Below are 17,781 nucleotides of genomic sequence, written 5' to 3'. Positions count from 1 at the left end.
CTGTATGATAAAGCCATAATTGCTATAATAATAAAAAAGATTCAAGATACAACAGGTCTTCAAGAGAATTTGATAGAATATAAATTTCTTCAAGTGGTTTTATGCAGATATTGCTATCTTTATTGATATTTCAGTAAGCACACAGTTGATAAAAGCCTTCTCAATTTTAGTGTGGTGTTCTTACACCACACTAAAAAAACATCCTGTGTTTCCAAGCCAGAAGAGAAAATTGTTCCATTACATTCCATTATAAAGCAGGTATTATAATACCTGACAGGTTTGGCAGCTTATTGATGTTGATTTTTTGAACCAATTAATTTATAGTTCATATGAAATCTAATCTTGTGAAACATTTGAGCATCTGTGTTTCTTGTTGAGGACTACATATACACAAAACTTAAGAAGCAAATTCAAAGATAAAATAGAAATCTACATTTTACACTTAGGGTATATTTGCCATGGTATTATAGTTTCTGATACCATCATCTAGCAAGAAAATCGCATGGTTCATTGATGACAGCACCTTTATTTTAGAACACACAATAAATAGTTGCAAGTAAATGTTCTTTGTTTCACTGAAAAATTTGTTTTAAAACCCAATAAATATTTTAAAATTAATTGATATAAAGCAATTAAAAAATCAATCAGTGTGTATGTACCTAGGACCTAAGTGTTGAATATAAATGCCAGGTTTCAAACTTTAGAATTTTTCTTGTAACTTTTGTCATAAAAAGCCAATGAGTTAAAGTACAAAAGGTATAGTTTTCTGTTCTCTCATTAACTGAGCACTTTAAAAGTTTCTAAAAGTTTTTAGATTCTTGCAAAAATAATGTTACAGAAAAGATCAAAAGAGACTGAACCAATTTATTATAATTTAACAACAGCATGAAAAGCCACTAAAGACTTAAACCAGAGATTTGGTTCAGTGAGCTAAATAGAATTAGTTCCAACATCTTACAAACTTGGATACCAAGTCTGGCTGAAGATTTGAACTTCACATTTCATTGTGAAAAAGATTTACAAAGGAATGCTGTGCTTTAGTAGCAAAGGTAGTGCCAGAACAGGTTCTAGTGTGCCATCGAGTTGCCCCATATCTGACCTTGTGTTCATCAATGTTTTACACAAGGAGAAAAAGGAAGAATCTTTGGTCAAAGATGTCCAAACAAATCTGTATTCGTACAGCATACTGTGACAGGTCTAAAAACTAAACATAGCCCTGTATTTATAGCATTTATTAAGTGCAAATCCAGAGTAATAAATTAAATTTTTAAAACAAAATTTTAAAAGTTCAGTCCTGCTTGAGCCTAGTTTAGCACAGTCTTTAAATTACAGGAACTATAAATCATGTCCTTAGGGCATGACTGAAGAGCTCCTGATCTGGAAGATTTTTTAGGTTTTGAGCAGCTGGTTCAATGAGGTAAGAGAGCAACTTCTGACCATCAGGGTAAAATGTTGAAACATGCTGCACTTTAGAAATCCTGGCTTGTATAACAGCTCTTTGAGGCATAAATACAAGACAATGCATATTAAAACTGCCCTACACAAGCAGTCACTTTGGTTTCTAAATCAGTGGATGCAGAAGGGTGTCTTGAAGCTATGTTTCTATTCCATCCCAAACACCAGCTGTGCAACATTCTCACACAGCTGAAGTTTTCCTCCCTCTTGATTGCTATTAAAAATTTAAGCATCTCTCTCATTTTTGCCTTTGTAAATAGCTGTTAACATCTGCTTACTGAAGTATTACATAAAACTAATATAAAAAATTATGATAAAGAAGTAAAAGGGAAACATTAATCACTGATAGTAACAGTTATATACAGATATATATATGTGGTTATGTGACTGTCATCCAAGTACAGATACTGAATATAGAAAAGCCAACATGATATTTTTTTTGTTTGACAAACTAAAAGTAATTATTCATGATAACTTTATAGATTGGAAATAAAGATGTTAACCTATGTGTGCTTTTCTTTTTATGTTTTGAATTAATTATCAAATTGTTGCAGCATAGAGAAATATATCTGAATTTACTATACTAAGTTGAGGAACAAAGGGTGGTGGTTTCAGGGCCCAATTTCAATATTCAACATCTGGGTTTGTATAAAGTTTCTTATCAAAATAGTTTCAGCAGCAGTACTTAAGAATGTACTATTTCCTATAAAAAGAAATGAGTGTCGGTTTATTTTTCTGCTACAGACACTCAAAAGATACTTCGTGAATTTAGATAATGAAAATTTAGCAGCAGAGTATTTTTTTTTTTCCTCAGAAATGCTGCATTTACATTCTTCAGATGTTTCTTTCTGAACAACCTAAATGCCTCATGACAAAAGTGATTTCTACTAGTCAGGCTGTGACACTTAAACTCTCCAGGGAGATCATTGCATTGTGATCCATTCTGACACAGTCCAGCCACACAGTGATTTATGGCAATTTCACTACATGGCTCCTTATATTCTGGATGGCAGGTACATCTGAAGCTATTAACTGAAACCTCACATTAAGGGTAATTGTCAAGGCCAGCAGGATTTGATGTGCATTCATTCACTCTTATTGAACAAATATTGCTTCTGGGGATAAAGTTATATGGTTCCTGTTAAAATTACAGTGGGAGAAGCTTAAACAGACTGAGAAAAACATGTCAGGATTTAATAAATTAATTTAAAACCTGGACAATATTTTCACAGTTGTTAAGTTTCTTACATACCAATGGATTACTAATTTCTCCTTATTTGCACTGGATGTGATAATAATAACATACAAGCTATTTTATTAATTTGGGTTTTGAGACAGTGATTGTTAACTGTTTCTTTCATTCAATACCTATCATAATGAAATCCTACATTTGTTTGGGCCCTCTAATTTCAAATATAAAAATTGTACTTATTGCAAACATTATACAAAATGTAAAATGTATAAAAATATGCAACTTATAATAGCATAATTGAACAAAATAGAGAGGGGGTAATAGAGGAAAAATCACCTTTGGGTGACAGACCAGGGATAAAAAATGCTGCTGTTGCCTCAGATGATACAAAAGAAAAGTGTTTTATTGTAACCATCTGCTCTAATAAATACATGTGATTGTTGTGTTGAAGTAACCAGGCAAACTATAAAAGAAACAATGGAAGATGCAATTTTCTTTGTTGTATCCTTGCGTATACGGTTTCTGGAACTCAGAGATCAAAACCCACCAATTATCAGTAAAGACAACTGGAACTTCAGCAATTAGATTAGGATAACAGAATTATTAATTAAAAGTTTTAAAACCTTCATGTTCCAAAATTGAAGAGACTGAGAAATTATGCATATGCGACTTTAAGAAAGCTTTTGTGTTCTCTGAAGACTGCTTATTTTCACAAGCAGACCTCGTGATCTAACAACAGCCACAATCTGAAAAATGTTATTCTGTTCCTATGAGAAATTCAGCTGTCATTTTATTTCCCCATGTAGCTTGGGGACAAGTCAAAACTTGTGTTTATGTACACATAATCTGAAAGAGAGTTAAAACATATTGTAAAATGTGCTATTATGAGTATTTAGGGTGTTTGCACTTCTGTTTCTTACCTACATATTCCATTCCTGAAACAAATCAGTAAATATTCTAGGCAACATATTTTCAACAGATTTAAAATTTTCTGTCATTTAGGTTTAAAGTGAAACATTTCAACAGTTTTGAACCTTTTACCAAGTCTTCTCAACTAAGTAGTAATTGAAAAAAATAAAGCTCCTAGGCCAAAATTCAGTTTTTATCCCATCATGTCAGCATTTTTTTAATGAAATAATATTTCATTGGCTATTCCTCAGAAAGTTCTGCTGGCATTTGAAAAGTCATAACCACAACTCGCTTTGAATTTTATATTATCATTTTCTGACAAGAAGACTGAAAAAAAGTCTTTTCAGCAAAAACTTGTGTACATTGTTTAAACTCAATTTAGTCTAGAGAGGAATCTTAAATAGCAGTCAGTCCACCTTCTGCTTACTACTCACTCACTTTAGTATCAACAAACATGTACATTTTAAAATATTCTTGACACCACTGAAGTTCTGTCTCAGTCATGTCAGGTTGTTTACTGGAAACACTAATGTGACAATGATGGCAAGCTGATGTACCCGTGACAGGCAACAAATGGAGATTGCATCCAGGCTACAGGTAATATCTTTCCTCCAAGATGGATTTACTCTAAGATCAGTTCTGATTCAGATATTCCCAGTGGACAGACCTCACAGGTAGACCTTGCAGAGCTAGCAGCATACCATATATAAGCCTGAGTCCACATACCTTTCTGGCCCTCTTCTAGTGTTTTACTAAGCAGTTACTGTTGTCCAATTGGTCCTAGTCACCTCTGTGCTAGGGCAGAAATTCTTGACACAGGCAGAGCAACTCCCCTTCGCTCATGTATTTGCAGGTGCTGCTCAAACCTGAAAATTCATTTTTACCTACACATGCTTCTGCTGTGCGCATACACAAGAGAGTTAAAGGGCGTTATTATATCTATTTCATGAATGCAGCACATTGAGGGATCAGACCAAAGTTACAGGTTTGTATAAACTGTGTGGACCTGAATGTAAGTTACGTGGCATATTTACAGATCAAAAAGTTGTCAGATTAAACTGAGTTATCTAATAGTAAAAAGCTCTTCTCCAACAGTTTGATCACTATCTACTGAACACCAGTGATTTCCTGATAATTTCATTCACTAATGAGCTCTAGCATTATGGATAAACCCAACTTTTTTCCATGTTTCATGATCAAAGCCTGAATGCCTACAGCTCCATACAGAGGCACAAATTCTTTAGTTCTTTAGTTCAATAAATATTAATAGGCTTTGGGAGATAAGTAGTAGTTGGTAACACACACATTCCAACCATGGCACGTGGGGACTCTGTATGGCAGATTTAAATCTTAACACCATATTTTAAAGTATTGTGTTCAGCTAGGTTTAGTTTAATAATTTTAATAAACTTCTATTATTTATATAGAGAATATGATGGCCAGACAGGCAGGGTAAACCTCACTGACAAGCAATACAGTCCCATGGTACACAAATGAGAAGACTTGAGCAGGTCCAGTGCTGGTAACCAGGGTCTGCCACGGACCAGTGATGACCAGACAGCCTGCAGTGACATGGCAGGTCTGAGATGAAGCTGGGAAGTCAGTCAGCCAGGCAAGGTAAGATTGGCAGGAGCCTGCTGGTATGCTCTGATACATGGCAGGGAACTACATCACTTCTTGCACAAGTAGAACTCTTGACCAAATATCTTGACTTGGAGATTTCTTTTTCCACAACACTGATACACTGCTGAATCCCATTCAGGTTGAATTATCTGGATCTCTTTGCAGATTAACTGCCTGGTTGTTCCCAATTTGTATGTATTTGTTTATAACTGCCAAAAAGGATGCGTCTTCACCCAATTGAATTTCCTTTCTTTTCCAGACCATTAGTAGAGTTTTTCCCTGTCTCTCTCCCAGATTGGTGCCATCTGCAAGTTCTGTCATAATATTCCCAATTAAGTCATCCAGGTCATTGATGAAGAACACTGATGAAGAGCATTAGTGGACCCAAAACACTTTCAGTGAAATTCTTTTCCACTCTGAATCACTATCATATTTTACTATTTTTTCCAGTGAGGTACATGTAGTTTAGAGCTAGTTCCAATGAGACAGTGTTCCTTTGGTTTCCTTACACGAATGCTGATGCACTCAAGATATGTATCACCTACTCCTTCCTTTGTCCAGAGGTTTATTACCACCTGACAACAGATATTGCAATGGTTTCACACATTTTGTTCCTGAGAAATCCATGTTACCTAGTGAGTGTCATCTTTCTGTTGGTTTCAGATGTTTATAAATACTTCATCTTTACATTTTTTCTAGTATTTTTTCAAGAATTCAAGTTCGATCTGACAGTTCTGTACTTCATCTGCTTTTTCCTACCTTTCTGTTATTTGACCTATCCACAAGCCAATAGCTCTGAAATTGCTCTGAATAATTTATAAATACCACAGCTGAAGTTGTGGCCAAACAAACCTTAAAGTATATATTTTCATCTAAGTGTTTTCTAGATTATAATTTTTTTTTTTTTTTTAATGGTAAAAGACCTTCCTTTTAGGCAGTTTGATGTAGTTGACTTTTTTTGCTTGATGTCAAGCAGAAAGGATGTTGAAAACTTCTTGGCATCATATGTCAACAATTTTCTTTGTGGAGAAGCAGATTGAAACTTTCCTTTCTCTCTTGTAAAGAGTTACCCAAATATCAACTCCACATTTCCTCCCACCTTTTTTATTTCTTTTCTTTTTTAAAAGTACTTCTTCTGTTCTTGAATATAGAGCAAACCAGCAGAATAGAAATTAATTATCTAGAAAGTTATTTCAAAAGTATTGACTTAATAAACTTTTCTGCTAGTCATCTTCAAATTTCTCTGTAAGAGCTCTGACCTTTCTGTCACTTTCTCTTCATTCTCCCCCTGTCTAGAATTTTGTTCTGCCAGTGAGGGCTAATAAGTGCATCACTTTCCTCTTAGTCTGACTTGATGACTATTGCTACTCCTTTGGGCAAGCTGGACCTTAAGTCATACAATTTAACAAGAAGATGTAAGACAACTATTGCTTTACTATGTTTTTCTTTCAAAAAATCCCTCAAATAGGAAAAAGCCTAAAGGCCAAATATGTCTTTCCATAATGTAAGAACATTTCTGTCAGTTTGACCAAAAGATGAATTAGACCTGGAGAAAAAGGGTTAAATAAGAACAGAGGCATACTCTGCACATCTTACAGAAATACACCAGAAGACTTACAGCTATTACAACAGAAGTTTTATTACTGTACCACAGCAGGCAACTTCCGTTTCTCTATCGTTTACACTAAGAAGCCATAGAATAAGGTTTTATTCTGACTGTGCTTGCTGCCTTGGAGTGTGTCACACTCACTATCTTATCATTTTGTGGTATGATGCATTAGAACAGGACCTAATGCTGTTTTACAACTACAGACTAATACAGACACAAAAGCAGAAAGAAAAAAGAAAAGTGTTATGAAATAATAACAGTTATACATTTTCATTTTACCAGAAGGACTGCAAAGGGGTGAGTGTTTGTGGCTTCTTTCTGGCAGGATTTTAAGACATACTGAGAAGGTGATGTGTATCACAGTACATCCCATGTTTCTTACTACCAATAGGTAATTTATTATTCTTTCCTATATAACCTGTTCTTGTAATTTATACACAAAACCTATGGCATTTATAAATTCCTTATGCATAATGAAAAAATGAGAGTAAGAAATTGGCTAATGGAGATAGTTTTGATTTTTCCATATTATTTTTTGTTGCACCATCTCATAGATCAGTCTTATATGGTATTACTTAATGAAGCATAACTACAGGAGTTGAAAAATGATAAAACTTCAACAGGTAATTAAAGCTAGGTTCCAGAGATATGCTCCTCTGCTCCTTCTACCAGGGATTGACTGTTGTCTTGGTTTCAGCTGGGATGGAGTTCATTATCTTCTTGGGAGCTAGTATGGCGCTGTGGTTTGGCTTCGATGTGAGAACAATGCTGATAATGCACTGATAGTTTCAGTTGCTGCTGAGTAATATCTATATAAGTCAAGGACTTTTCGGTTCCTCAGACCTTGTTAGCAAAAAGGCTGGAGGGGCACAAGGAATCAGGAGGGGACGCAGCCAAGTCAGCTGACCAAAACTAGCCAAAGAGGTATTCCATACCGTGGGATGTGGGATGTCATGCCTGGTATATATATCCGGGGAGCTGGCCGGGGGAGGTGGATCATTGCTGGGGGACTGGCTGGGTGTTGGTCAGCGGGTGGTGAGCAGTTGCATTGTGCACCCTGCGTTTCTTTCTTCCTTTCCCTCTGGATTTTATTCTTTCCCTCCCCCTTTTCATTGTAACTGTTATTGGCATCATTCTTATTATTTTTCTTTCATTTTTATTCTATTTCATTTATTAAATTGTTCTTATCTCAACCCTCAAGTTTTACATTCCTTTCCAACTCTTCTCCCCATTCCTCTGGGTGAGGGGAGACTGAGCGAGCAGCTGTGTGGTACGTAATTACCATGACACTCTATTTACTACTTTGATATTATTTAAAACAAATTCTGTGTAACAAGACCAAAATAAATATTTCAGATGCTTGTTTCCAAAGCAGGCAAAACCAGTTAGACCTACTAGCAAGGCTGCTAGTAGGTCACTGTGTAACAGCTGCATTCAGCTTCTAGGGCAGTGGCATTTTTTAAAAATAAAAAATAATGATAGTTCATAGGAATAAATTAATAATCTAGAAGTAAAAAAGATCTTACTACTCAAATTTTGCTAGTTTAGTTAGAAAATAAATAACATCCCTTGATTCTCACCTGATTTAGAGCACCAGTAGCAAGACTAACCTGAATTAAAATGATGGTGCCCCATCAGTGAGAAAGCGAAAGTGGAACCACTTCTTCTTAAAAAAGAGAAAAATGAGGGAAGAAAAAATTCTGTACTTTTTTTTCAGAATGCCTGTTTTGTAAAAGGATATTTCTTAGAGGACTTTCTGTATTTTTTGTGGGTCTTTTGTTTTGTTTGTTGGGGTTTTTTTTCCTTTCACTGATAGCTTATAGGTAGATTACACAGGAATATTTCTGCCTGTCTATAATTAAAACAAAAACCAATCACCTTCTCCGTGCATCCTTTTTTTTGCAATGCTGATATATGCAAAAATCATGCTTTCATAGAATATATAGGGGATGCCTTATGTTTTAAAGGTGTTTTTCTGCCTTAATAGTGTTCTTTGATGCTTCCTTTTAATGTAGTTTTATGATTGCTTGATTTTATTACTTACTTTTAGTGATGTATCTTGTATATACAAAACCCTTTCATTATTGGTATAGCCTTACCTTAATGCGTATAATCATCAAAACCTCTCCCTATTGTGTCTATTGTGCTAATCTGCTTTTTTTCTGAAAAAGAGTAGGAAGAGTTTCTAATGGAAAGAATTAAGATTTAATGAAGAGAAATAGCTCTTTCTTTCCCTCAATAAAGTACACCGTTAATTCAAAACAGCATCTCCTCAAAAACAGTAATGGAAACTGATGGAGAAAAATTACATATTTTTTTTTATTTGGCAGGTCTTTATATAATTTCAAAACATTTAGTATTTCTTAGAAAGAAATACTCTTGAATTTCAATAAAAACCAAATATATGCGACGAGCTATGTTTTTATACAAAAACGATAACAGTATAAAGAGCAAAAGTAATAATTAATATGTATTTTCTAACTTCTGATAATTACACAAAATTTAACTCAGCTTAATATCTCTGAAAAAATGGCCAGTGAAATATGAAGCTCCCAGTAAAATCAGAACAAGCCGTGGGCAATATTGCCATTGTACCTAGAGGCATTGCCTGCCTTTCAGAATTCCTGTGACAAGAATAAGGAGATAAGAGCATGAGCTGCTCCCCATAGTGTGATCTGATACTGGATTAAATAAAGAGGTCTTCAGTGCAATATTCTTATTTTAGAGATAAATTAAATTATTACAGAAAGTACAATTTATTGAACTTTATTTAAAGTTCTCTTTATTTAAAAGTGAATGGTTTCTGAAGTGCAACGTGAGCTTGGGCATGCATTTCCTCAGGACTGTAGAAAATTTTTAGAGTAAAATCCAGGAAGACAAATAAGCAAATAAAAATAAACATACATTAGGCTGCTATTATGTCATTCATAGTATTAAGCCATGGTATGGCAAATAATACATAACCAAAATTTTGGGGTTGAACTATTTATTAGAATTTGCTGATAAGTAAACTGTTGAACAGAGACAAAGCACATAGACATTCTTTTTCATCCATCATGTACTTTCTAGATTCTTTTGTAATTTTCAAAGATAATGTAATTATAAAATCCATATATGATCCTTCATTTCTTATCAGATTAGAACACCCTATGATACCAGAAAAACTGAAAAAAAACCCAAGATTGTTTCTAGTAACAGATAAGTAGAGAGAAAAAAAAAAAAAAAAAAAAAAAAAGTGGGTGACTAAAACCAGTAAAGCTACAGCTATAGACTTACAGACTTTGCTGAAGATCTGGCAAGGCAATTCTGTTAGCTGACAGTGTCAATAATTTTATACAATATTTTTACTCCTTACTAATGCAGACAGAGCCACAGAAAATGTTAATTATTTTATAGTACGTTACAGGACCAGAAGGAGATCAGTCTGACAGTGAATTGCTGAAGAAGGAAGTTATTTTAGAGGAGGGTAGGAAAGCATAAAGATAGGGTAAAAACATAGAAGAAAAATGAAATGAGTGTATATATGAGAATATATATATGTATATTTATATACATATATATATGAATGTATAAATAAGAAATATAAAAGGAAAAGAATACCGTCTAAAACAAGGAATGCTATTATTGCTTAAAAATTGGCAGTAGAATAAAGACTGTTTTGATTTTGTCCATATAAGTATACTCTAGATTTTGGTGGGTTTTTTTTTGTTGTTGTTGTTGGGTTTTTGGTTGTTTTTTTTTTAAATAAGAGATTGCCAAAAAACATAGCAGATCATAATTCAAAAAACTTTAGATCCTTGATTAGAAATTTGAATATATTTATACATATATTGGACAGATCATTTATTTCCAGAAATAGAAGTTTTGGGCCAAAAAATTGTTAAACATATAAAACAAACATAAAATTTCTGTTTAGTAGACACAGCATACTTACTTTGGAAAAAGTCCATAGTTGGATTATCACTTTAACTGCTTTAAAAATAGTACAATTTTAAGCATGTTGACCAAAATTTTAGGTGTCTATAGCAGTTTTCTGGAACAGGATGAGTGAAAAGAATTGCATTTCTAACATCAGAAAGAGATGAAAATAGAGGGAAGCCAGAGATTGCACTAATGTGAAGGACTGAGCAGAGCAAGCAGTAGACTAAAACTCAATCAGAAAACATGATGAACTATGTATATGGGTGTTGGTGTGTGTGCTTATACACACACATACCTCACACCATACATGTATATACATTTTTTTTTTTTTGGTAAGGCAAAAGTATGAGTGTTCCTCCTGCTTACTAACAAATGCTTAATTTCTCTACAATATGGAATCTCTAAGTTTCTCTAATATTACTGGCTTAATTTTGCTTTAAGGAACTATCTTGCATAGCTGTTTTGTGAAGCATTGTCCAAGGTAGGTTTGGTGAAGTACATTGAAACAAAGCATTATAATATAAAAATATAAAAATACTTGTAACATTCTCTCTGATCATATCTGCTGCCTTCTGGCCACCTACGTCTGACAATGTAGAAGGTAAATGAGGAGTAGTTACTCATTATTCTTCTAGTCCCTGCATGCTTAGAGCTGGCTTATGTGACAGAAGTAAAAGCCTTAATCTACTTGCCTCCATATGGTAACTATAAATAGGCAGACTTACAGTTAATAGTGCATTCAGTTTAGGCTTTTTGTTAACTCAGTAACTTTGTGTTTGTTTCTTGTTCTCTGAAATGGGGAGCAAAGTTTCATTATCTCAAGGGTATGCTTTGAAAACAAACTAAAAGTAAAGATTAAAAGTTTTGTGATTTCTTGAAAATGTAATTTTAAAATATCCATGGCCAAACAATCAAGATACACAAGTAGCTACTCTCTGCATTCTTAGAAAAACGTATTGGTATCATAATGAGAGTAGTGAAATATGTTTGTTTTTTTTTTTTTAAACTACAGAACCTTAATTATCTACACTGCTGTAAGTTTTCTGTAGCATGCAATACTTTTGGGATAGTTCTTCACAGTGAAGGTGCTAATAAACAGCTTGAGTGCTCTTTTCTGAGACATCCATCAGTATCTTACCTTACCTTAATCCTTTCTCACCAATGACAGTACCTTAAATAAGCCCAGATACCATTCTACATGTGTCAGTTGTCTATGCAGCTAATCTTGTATGCTTCAGTTTGCATTATTTACATTTTGTCCGTGATGGCCTGTTCTAAATATACATATGACAAAGAAAGGTACTTATTTTCTACATAAAGATATAGTTGTAATGACATCTGTGCATGTCATTGACAAAAGAATCATGCATACCAAGGAATGTAGGAAATTATATGGATACAAACAATACTTGAGGTTTCTCACATGTGAAAGGGAATAAAGTAGCTTTCTAGATCTAATTAATTTGCTTACCTATGTAATAAAACTTTAGGGGTTTTTTTTGTTTATTTGGTTGGGGTAATTTTATTGATTTATTTTATATGAATGGGCTCATTCTATCAGCCAGAGGTACTTACATATGGTAATATATTCCATTAATGTATCAGACAAAAATGTAGAGATGCCAAATATAAGAAGCAGCAAATGAAAAATTAGTCAACAGTTGGTGAGTTGCAATCTTTATAGAAGAGTATAACTTCAGTGAATTGTAAAATACAGCTATGATGATGTTAACAGGTCTTTAAAATAGCTGTTTAATATTGAGACAATAGATGATTCCATTCCATTCTGTTACTGCTGTTACAGTGGTTTTAGGAATGAATAGATTCAAGCTAAAAGCTGTCATAGAGGTATTTTTTCACCTGGGGGATTTGTAATGGGTTATTACAGTATTTCTCAAGACAGACATCACTGTTTTGTGTTTGCCTTTGTTAACAATAACTGAATGTCTCATTATCCATTTTGAAATAAATAGTGTTGTTTGTATTAGAAAAATGTCAAAAATTTAAGTCATCTGTTAGGGTTGGAGGATTGAATTGACGTTACGAATGAGCTGTCAATCAATGGAATATTTTTTTTCCCCAATATATTTTTAGCCTTATTAAATGACAGCACATTTTTGGAAAAAATTAGAAGCTGCCAGCAATTTTTTCTTGTTCTATTGCAGGAAAATTTCCCTTACAACTGGCATGAATCACTATACTGATAAAGACAGGAATGTGGGAGGAAAATCAGAATTATAAAAGAGAAAGCAACTTAGTAAAGCTGTTATACCTAATAAGTTCAGACCCTTTCACAACAGTGAGAAATTAGCCATGTGCTCTTTTAATCATAAGTTTACTTTTTCTTTCTTCATCATAGCTTCCCTTAACCTCAGCCTTGTAAGAGACTTTTTAATGAACTTAATAAAACAGACAAACTGATACTGTCTTTCTGCTGCCTTGACATTTACAGGTTTGCATTTTGTATGCAATAAGCAGCCATGTCACTGCAATTGCCTACAACTGAATGACTGAACTAAATAGATAAATAAGAAAAACTGAAGTGTTTGGCAGAATTTATTTGTATAACTTTATCTGTGTTCTTAAAAGGGAAAAGTACAGCCTGCATTAAAAAAAGTTTGTTGAGCCTGTCTAGAGGTTGTTAGCAACTGTACAACCTGTTACTCAGTACCTAGAATTGTCTTTGAGGAGCTGTATTGCCTATTAGTATGTGTCCTCCATTAAGTTTATAAACAATAGAGTTATTTAGCTAGTATAATAAATATCAGGATAATCGAACTCGATAACAAAATATTCTGAAAGCATGTATGTAGAGATTCTGTATATGTACATGTACATAAATGCATATAGATTGGTGTTCATATCTATAGCTATCCATACATACACAAAAGTCAGAAGAAAAAGAGACGATGAAGACATTGTCCAGCTTACAGATTGCTTGCAAATATGATGGATGGCACTGCCTAGATGTAAATATAATTTTGGATGTATTTATTTATTATTCCTGTCTAAATGTAGGATTTAAATTAAGCAAGAAAGCCAGCAAACTCATGTTCTTTTCCAGGATTATTTTACATTTATTGTGAGTTATTGATTTTTTGTACAGATCAGAAATTTAACTGTAATTAATATGTCCATCAAGCATATCTAGCTTTTTTGGAACCACTCTGGTATAACTGTTTCAAAAGACAGATCTTACAAAATTAAACAGAATGAGAAGAAAATATCAGCTGAGAGAATTTAAACTGAAAAATACGACATAAGGAATTTTTCAAGAAATTGTAGTTATTTAAATCTAAATGTTAGATAATTAACAACATCAAACCTACAATTAAAGCATATGTTTAGATAAAATAGTCTTAAAAAACAAATAGAGAACAAGTATAAAAGTTCATAAAAATTAGTATCAGCAAGGAACTGGGAGATACAGAATAATAATAAAAGAGCCTGGAAGTAAAAGTAGAAATCAGTGGGGGGGGGGAAACAGAGACATAAGGAAGTTTTAAAGTATAAAACCAGAGTGGGGTGGGTTGACTCCGGCTGACAGGTAAGTCTTCACCCAGTCACTTGCTTACCCTTGTCCAGTGGGATGGGGGAGAGAACTGGTAGGTCAAAAGTGAGAAAACCGGTGGGTCATGATAAAGACAGTTTAGTAAATGACAAGCAAACAAACAAACAAACAAAAACAGAGCGAGAGAGAAAAAAAAAAAAAAGTAGAAGAAAAAACCAAGTGATGCAAAGGCAGTGACTGTTCAGCTCTCACCAGCAGACCGATGCCCAGCCAGTCTCCCTGCAACAGCTACTTTAGAAAAACTCTTCCCCAGTTTTTATTGGTGACCATGACATCATATACTATGGGATGTCCCTTTCCTGAGTTGGAAACTCTTGTCCTGGTTGTGTCTCCTCCCAACTTCTTGCCCCAGCCTACTTGCTAGCAGGGCAGAGTGAGGAACGGCCTTGATGCTGTGCAAGTACTGCTCAGCAACAGCTAAAACATCCCTGTGCTAACAACACTGCTTTGTCACAAATTTAAACACAGCACTGTATGGGCTGCTACGAAGAAAATTAATTCCATCTCAACGATACCCAGTACACAGAGCTAATCAATTATTTGTTTGGGAGGAATACCCATTAATGACTCATATTTTTTTGGTAGTTTTGAGTCTTTCGGTTCTGTTGATGAGCAGGTCAGGGACTCTTTTTAATATCAGTTCCAAATATTGAATAATAGTAGGTTGTTTTCGTTTGGGGTTTTGGTTTTGGTTTCGTGTCCCTGTCCATCTCATCCTCCCTGCAATGAAACAGTGACAGAAGAAAAAACATACTGAAGGTAAAGGTAGACAGCTTTCCATGTTTTCAGGATCCAAACCTGCTGGATGGTATGGGTGATATTCTGTGCAGAAAAGACAGGTTATAAATTTGCTATCTAGATTCTGTCACAGGTCCCCAAATGGGGCATTTTTTGCTTAGCCTTGTTATCATCTTCCCTCTGAAATTCTCTTAGGCTGAGGCTAGGACTGATTAGCATTCTTCTGTTGTATTACCATACTTAATTTTGTCTGACATTTTTGCTGATACATACACAAAATTCTAGTAACAACATCCCTATAATGTATGAGTTTCATAAGGACATAACGATTTATTCAGTATGTTATTTCTTACATCTTAGAAACCTAAACTAAATGGCACCCTTTCCTGTACCAGGCTTAAATGTCGTGATGTAAAAGTTACTGGGGAGGAGAGAGGAAGGACAAGTTAACCGTTACACTGCAGAGTGGGAAAGCAAAGAATGGTCTAGGAAGATTAGGTTTTCTACTTCCTTATTTTATTAGGTTTTCTACTTCCTTATTTTGCAAATACTGTAGAATAGTTCTGAATTTCTTTCTTCATAAAAGAGGGCTCTCATAACTCATGTAAATTTTAGAATTGTCACCTTTTTCTGCTAGGCCTTTTATGACTAAACTAGTACATATCATGTAACAAACAATTGAAGCTTTGAACTAATTTTGTAAAGGCTTCCATAAAAAAGTTAAATGAACTATGAGACCTTCTGTGGTAGCAAATGGCTGGACATTCTCAGGAATCTCACTATTAGAAGAAACATCTAAATATAGCAAGATTCTCAAACCCACAGAATTATTAGAGTTACTAAAAATATATTTAGCGTTTCACAAATATCAGAGAAAAATCAATGCTAACGTATGGAGACCCCTAATGATATTCCCTGTCATTTATTGCTTCCAAGTACCACTTTTGCAAGAGTCAGGTATGTGGCAGGTCCTGGGGAGCCAGCCGCATAACCTGTGGTTCTCCAACACCTCTATCAGTGGCCTCAGCCCTCCTCCTGGACAAAGAGTCAGCACTGATATCTCATGGATGTGACTGCCCACAGAAGTTTCACTGTAAAGACTTTGCAAAACAGCTAACATCGTATGAGTGTATTAACCTCTATTTCCCTAAAATATTGGGTCCACTAACAACTGCCTTCAAGCAGTTCTGTACTGTTTTGCTATATGAATACTCAAAGCATCTTCTGTAAGTGGCAGACTGCTGAACAGCATTTCTACAGCTGGCTACATGGTCTGGTTTAGAAAGAATGGTATCCCAGTACAAGTTAGGATGTTAGAGGTATGAAAAAAATGTATGACTTACAAGTTATATAAATGAATTCTAACTTGAAACAAAAAATTGGTAATACAAATTTTGAACTATGCATCAGGTAATGTTTTTGGTAAGCTGAGCAACAGTTTCACATAAAAAATGCTAGACTTTCTTATCAGGCAACTTCAAAATCAAAGCAAAAAAAAAAAATCATTACAAATTCTATGTTAAGAGGGATTGTGCAGCAGCAGCGTGAAGGACTGAATGATTTCCTAAACATTTCCCATCTGTAATCTTGATGATTTGCTTTATTTTTTGATGCAACGCTTTTCCTAGGACCTCTTCCTGGAGCAAAAACTTCCACGTATAAGCTTCTACTTCATAATAAAGGTGCCAGAAAGGTTTGAAAGTACAGTCTTATTTCATGGTACAGTAAACTTTAATAACAGTGAACCTCCCAAAAAGGAAGAATTTGATTTACAATTTTTCTGTGTGTGAGTTTACGCTTAATCCGAAGTACTGCTCCTTTGATTCAGTGTATTAAGTTGAACAAAAATTGATTCTAGGTTGCATCTATCAATCCAAGCATCTTAGCTGACAGGATTTTCTGCTTCAAAATCAGTCTACTTGAGCACATGCTAATCATCCGCTAATCCCACTGAAAACTAAAATATTTATGTATTCAGTTAGGTGTAGCAGGGATAATACATCAGTGAGGCATGAATGGGAATGGGAAAGAAGCTGTGTACTAGATACAAGGTTTTGTAAGAGATGAAAACATGAGAATATCCTGTAAGAACCTAAGAAACCCGCTGTACGGTCAGTGCAGCAGTGTGTGTGGCCTAGAACTGTCTGAGAGCAGAAAAAGAGAGGCTACTTAGGAAAAGCACATTAGCTTAGCATCTTCCAGCGGTCTGCTTCCTTTGAAACCTCCAAACATTCAGGTGTAGTAAAAAAGTCCAAGGATTCATTAGTATCCACTTAAAGCCTTTTTGGTTGTGAATTTATCTAATCCCTTACCAAACCTAAATAAATTCTCTATCTACATCGCATTCTGTGGCAACAAGTTAAGAAGTGTAATGTTATCTGTTAAAAGTTCTTTTATGTGTTTTAGTCCAAAATCCCACTAAGTTATTCAAGTGCTTTCTTACTTCTTATGAACAGCCTTCTGCTTTCAGCTTAGCCCCTGCTTTCATTAATTTCTTTCTAAGCCTTCTCTCCTCTCATCGTTTTCTTCTACAAACTTAAAGGGTCCTTGCTTTTTCATAAGGCAGTTGCTGTAGTTAACGGTTCATTTTTGTTGCCTTTCTGAATATATTCCGCAAATCCAACATCTTCTACATTAATATTTCCTTAAATATCAGATTACCTGGGGAGAAGTTAAACTTTAAAGAGTGGTTCCTCACCTCTTTCTGAAACTGTGCTTCTCTACTTCACCATTTCAAGGCAAGGCTTCCAGATGACAGACTAC

The 17,781-nt window shown here is 34.5% G+C and overlaps 1 protein-coding gene across 1 annotated transcript in view; it reads right to left on the bottom strand.

Moving 5' to 3' along the window:
* EYS (eyes shut homolog) overlaps positions 1–17,781 on the bottom strand; it is an 872,029-nt gene that overhangs the window by 605,022 nt on the left and 249,226 nt on the right. The gene's annotated exons all lie outside the window — the stretch shown is intronic.

The sequence above is a fragment of the Falco biarmicus genome, chromosome 6 (genome assembly GCF_023638135.1).
Source record: "Falco biarmicus isolate bFalBia1 chromosome 6, bFalBia1.pri, whole genome shotgun sequence".
Classification (NCBI taxonomy): domain Eukaryota; kingdom Metazoa; phylum Chordata; class Aves; order Falconiformes; family Falconidae; genus Falco; species Falco biarmicus.
This window is presented reverse-complemented; position numbering and strand designations above follow the sequence as displayed.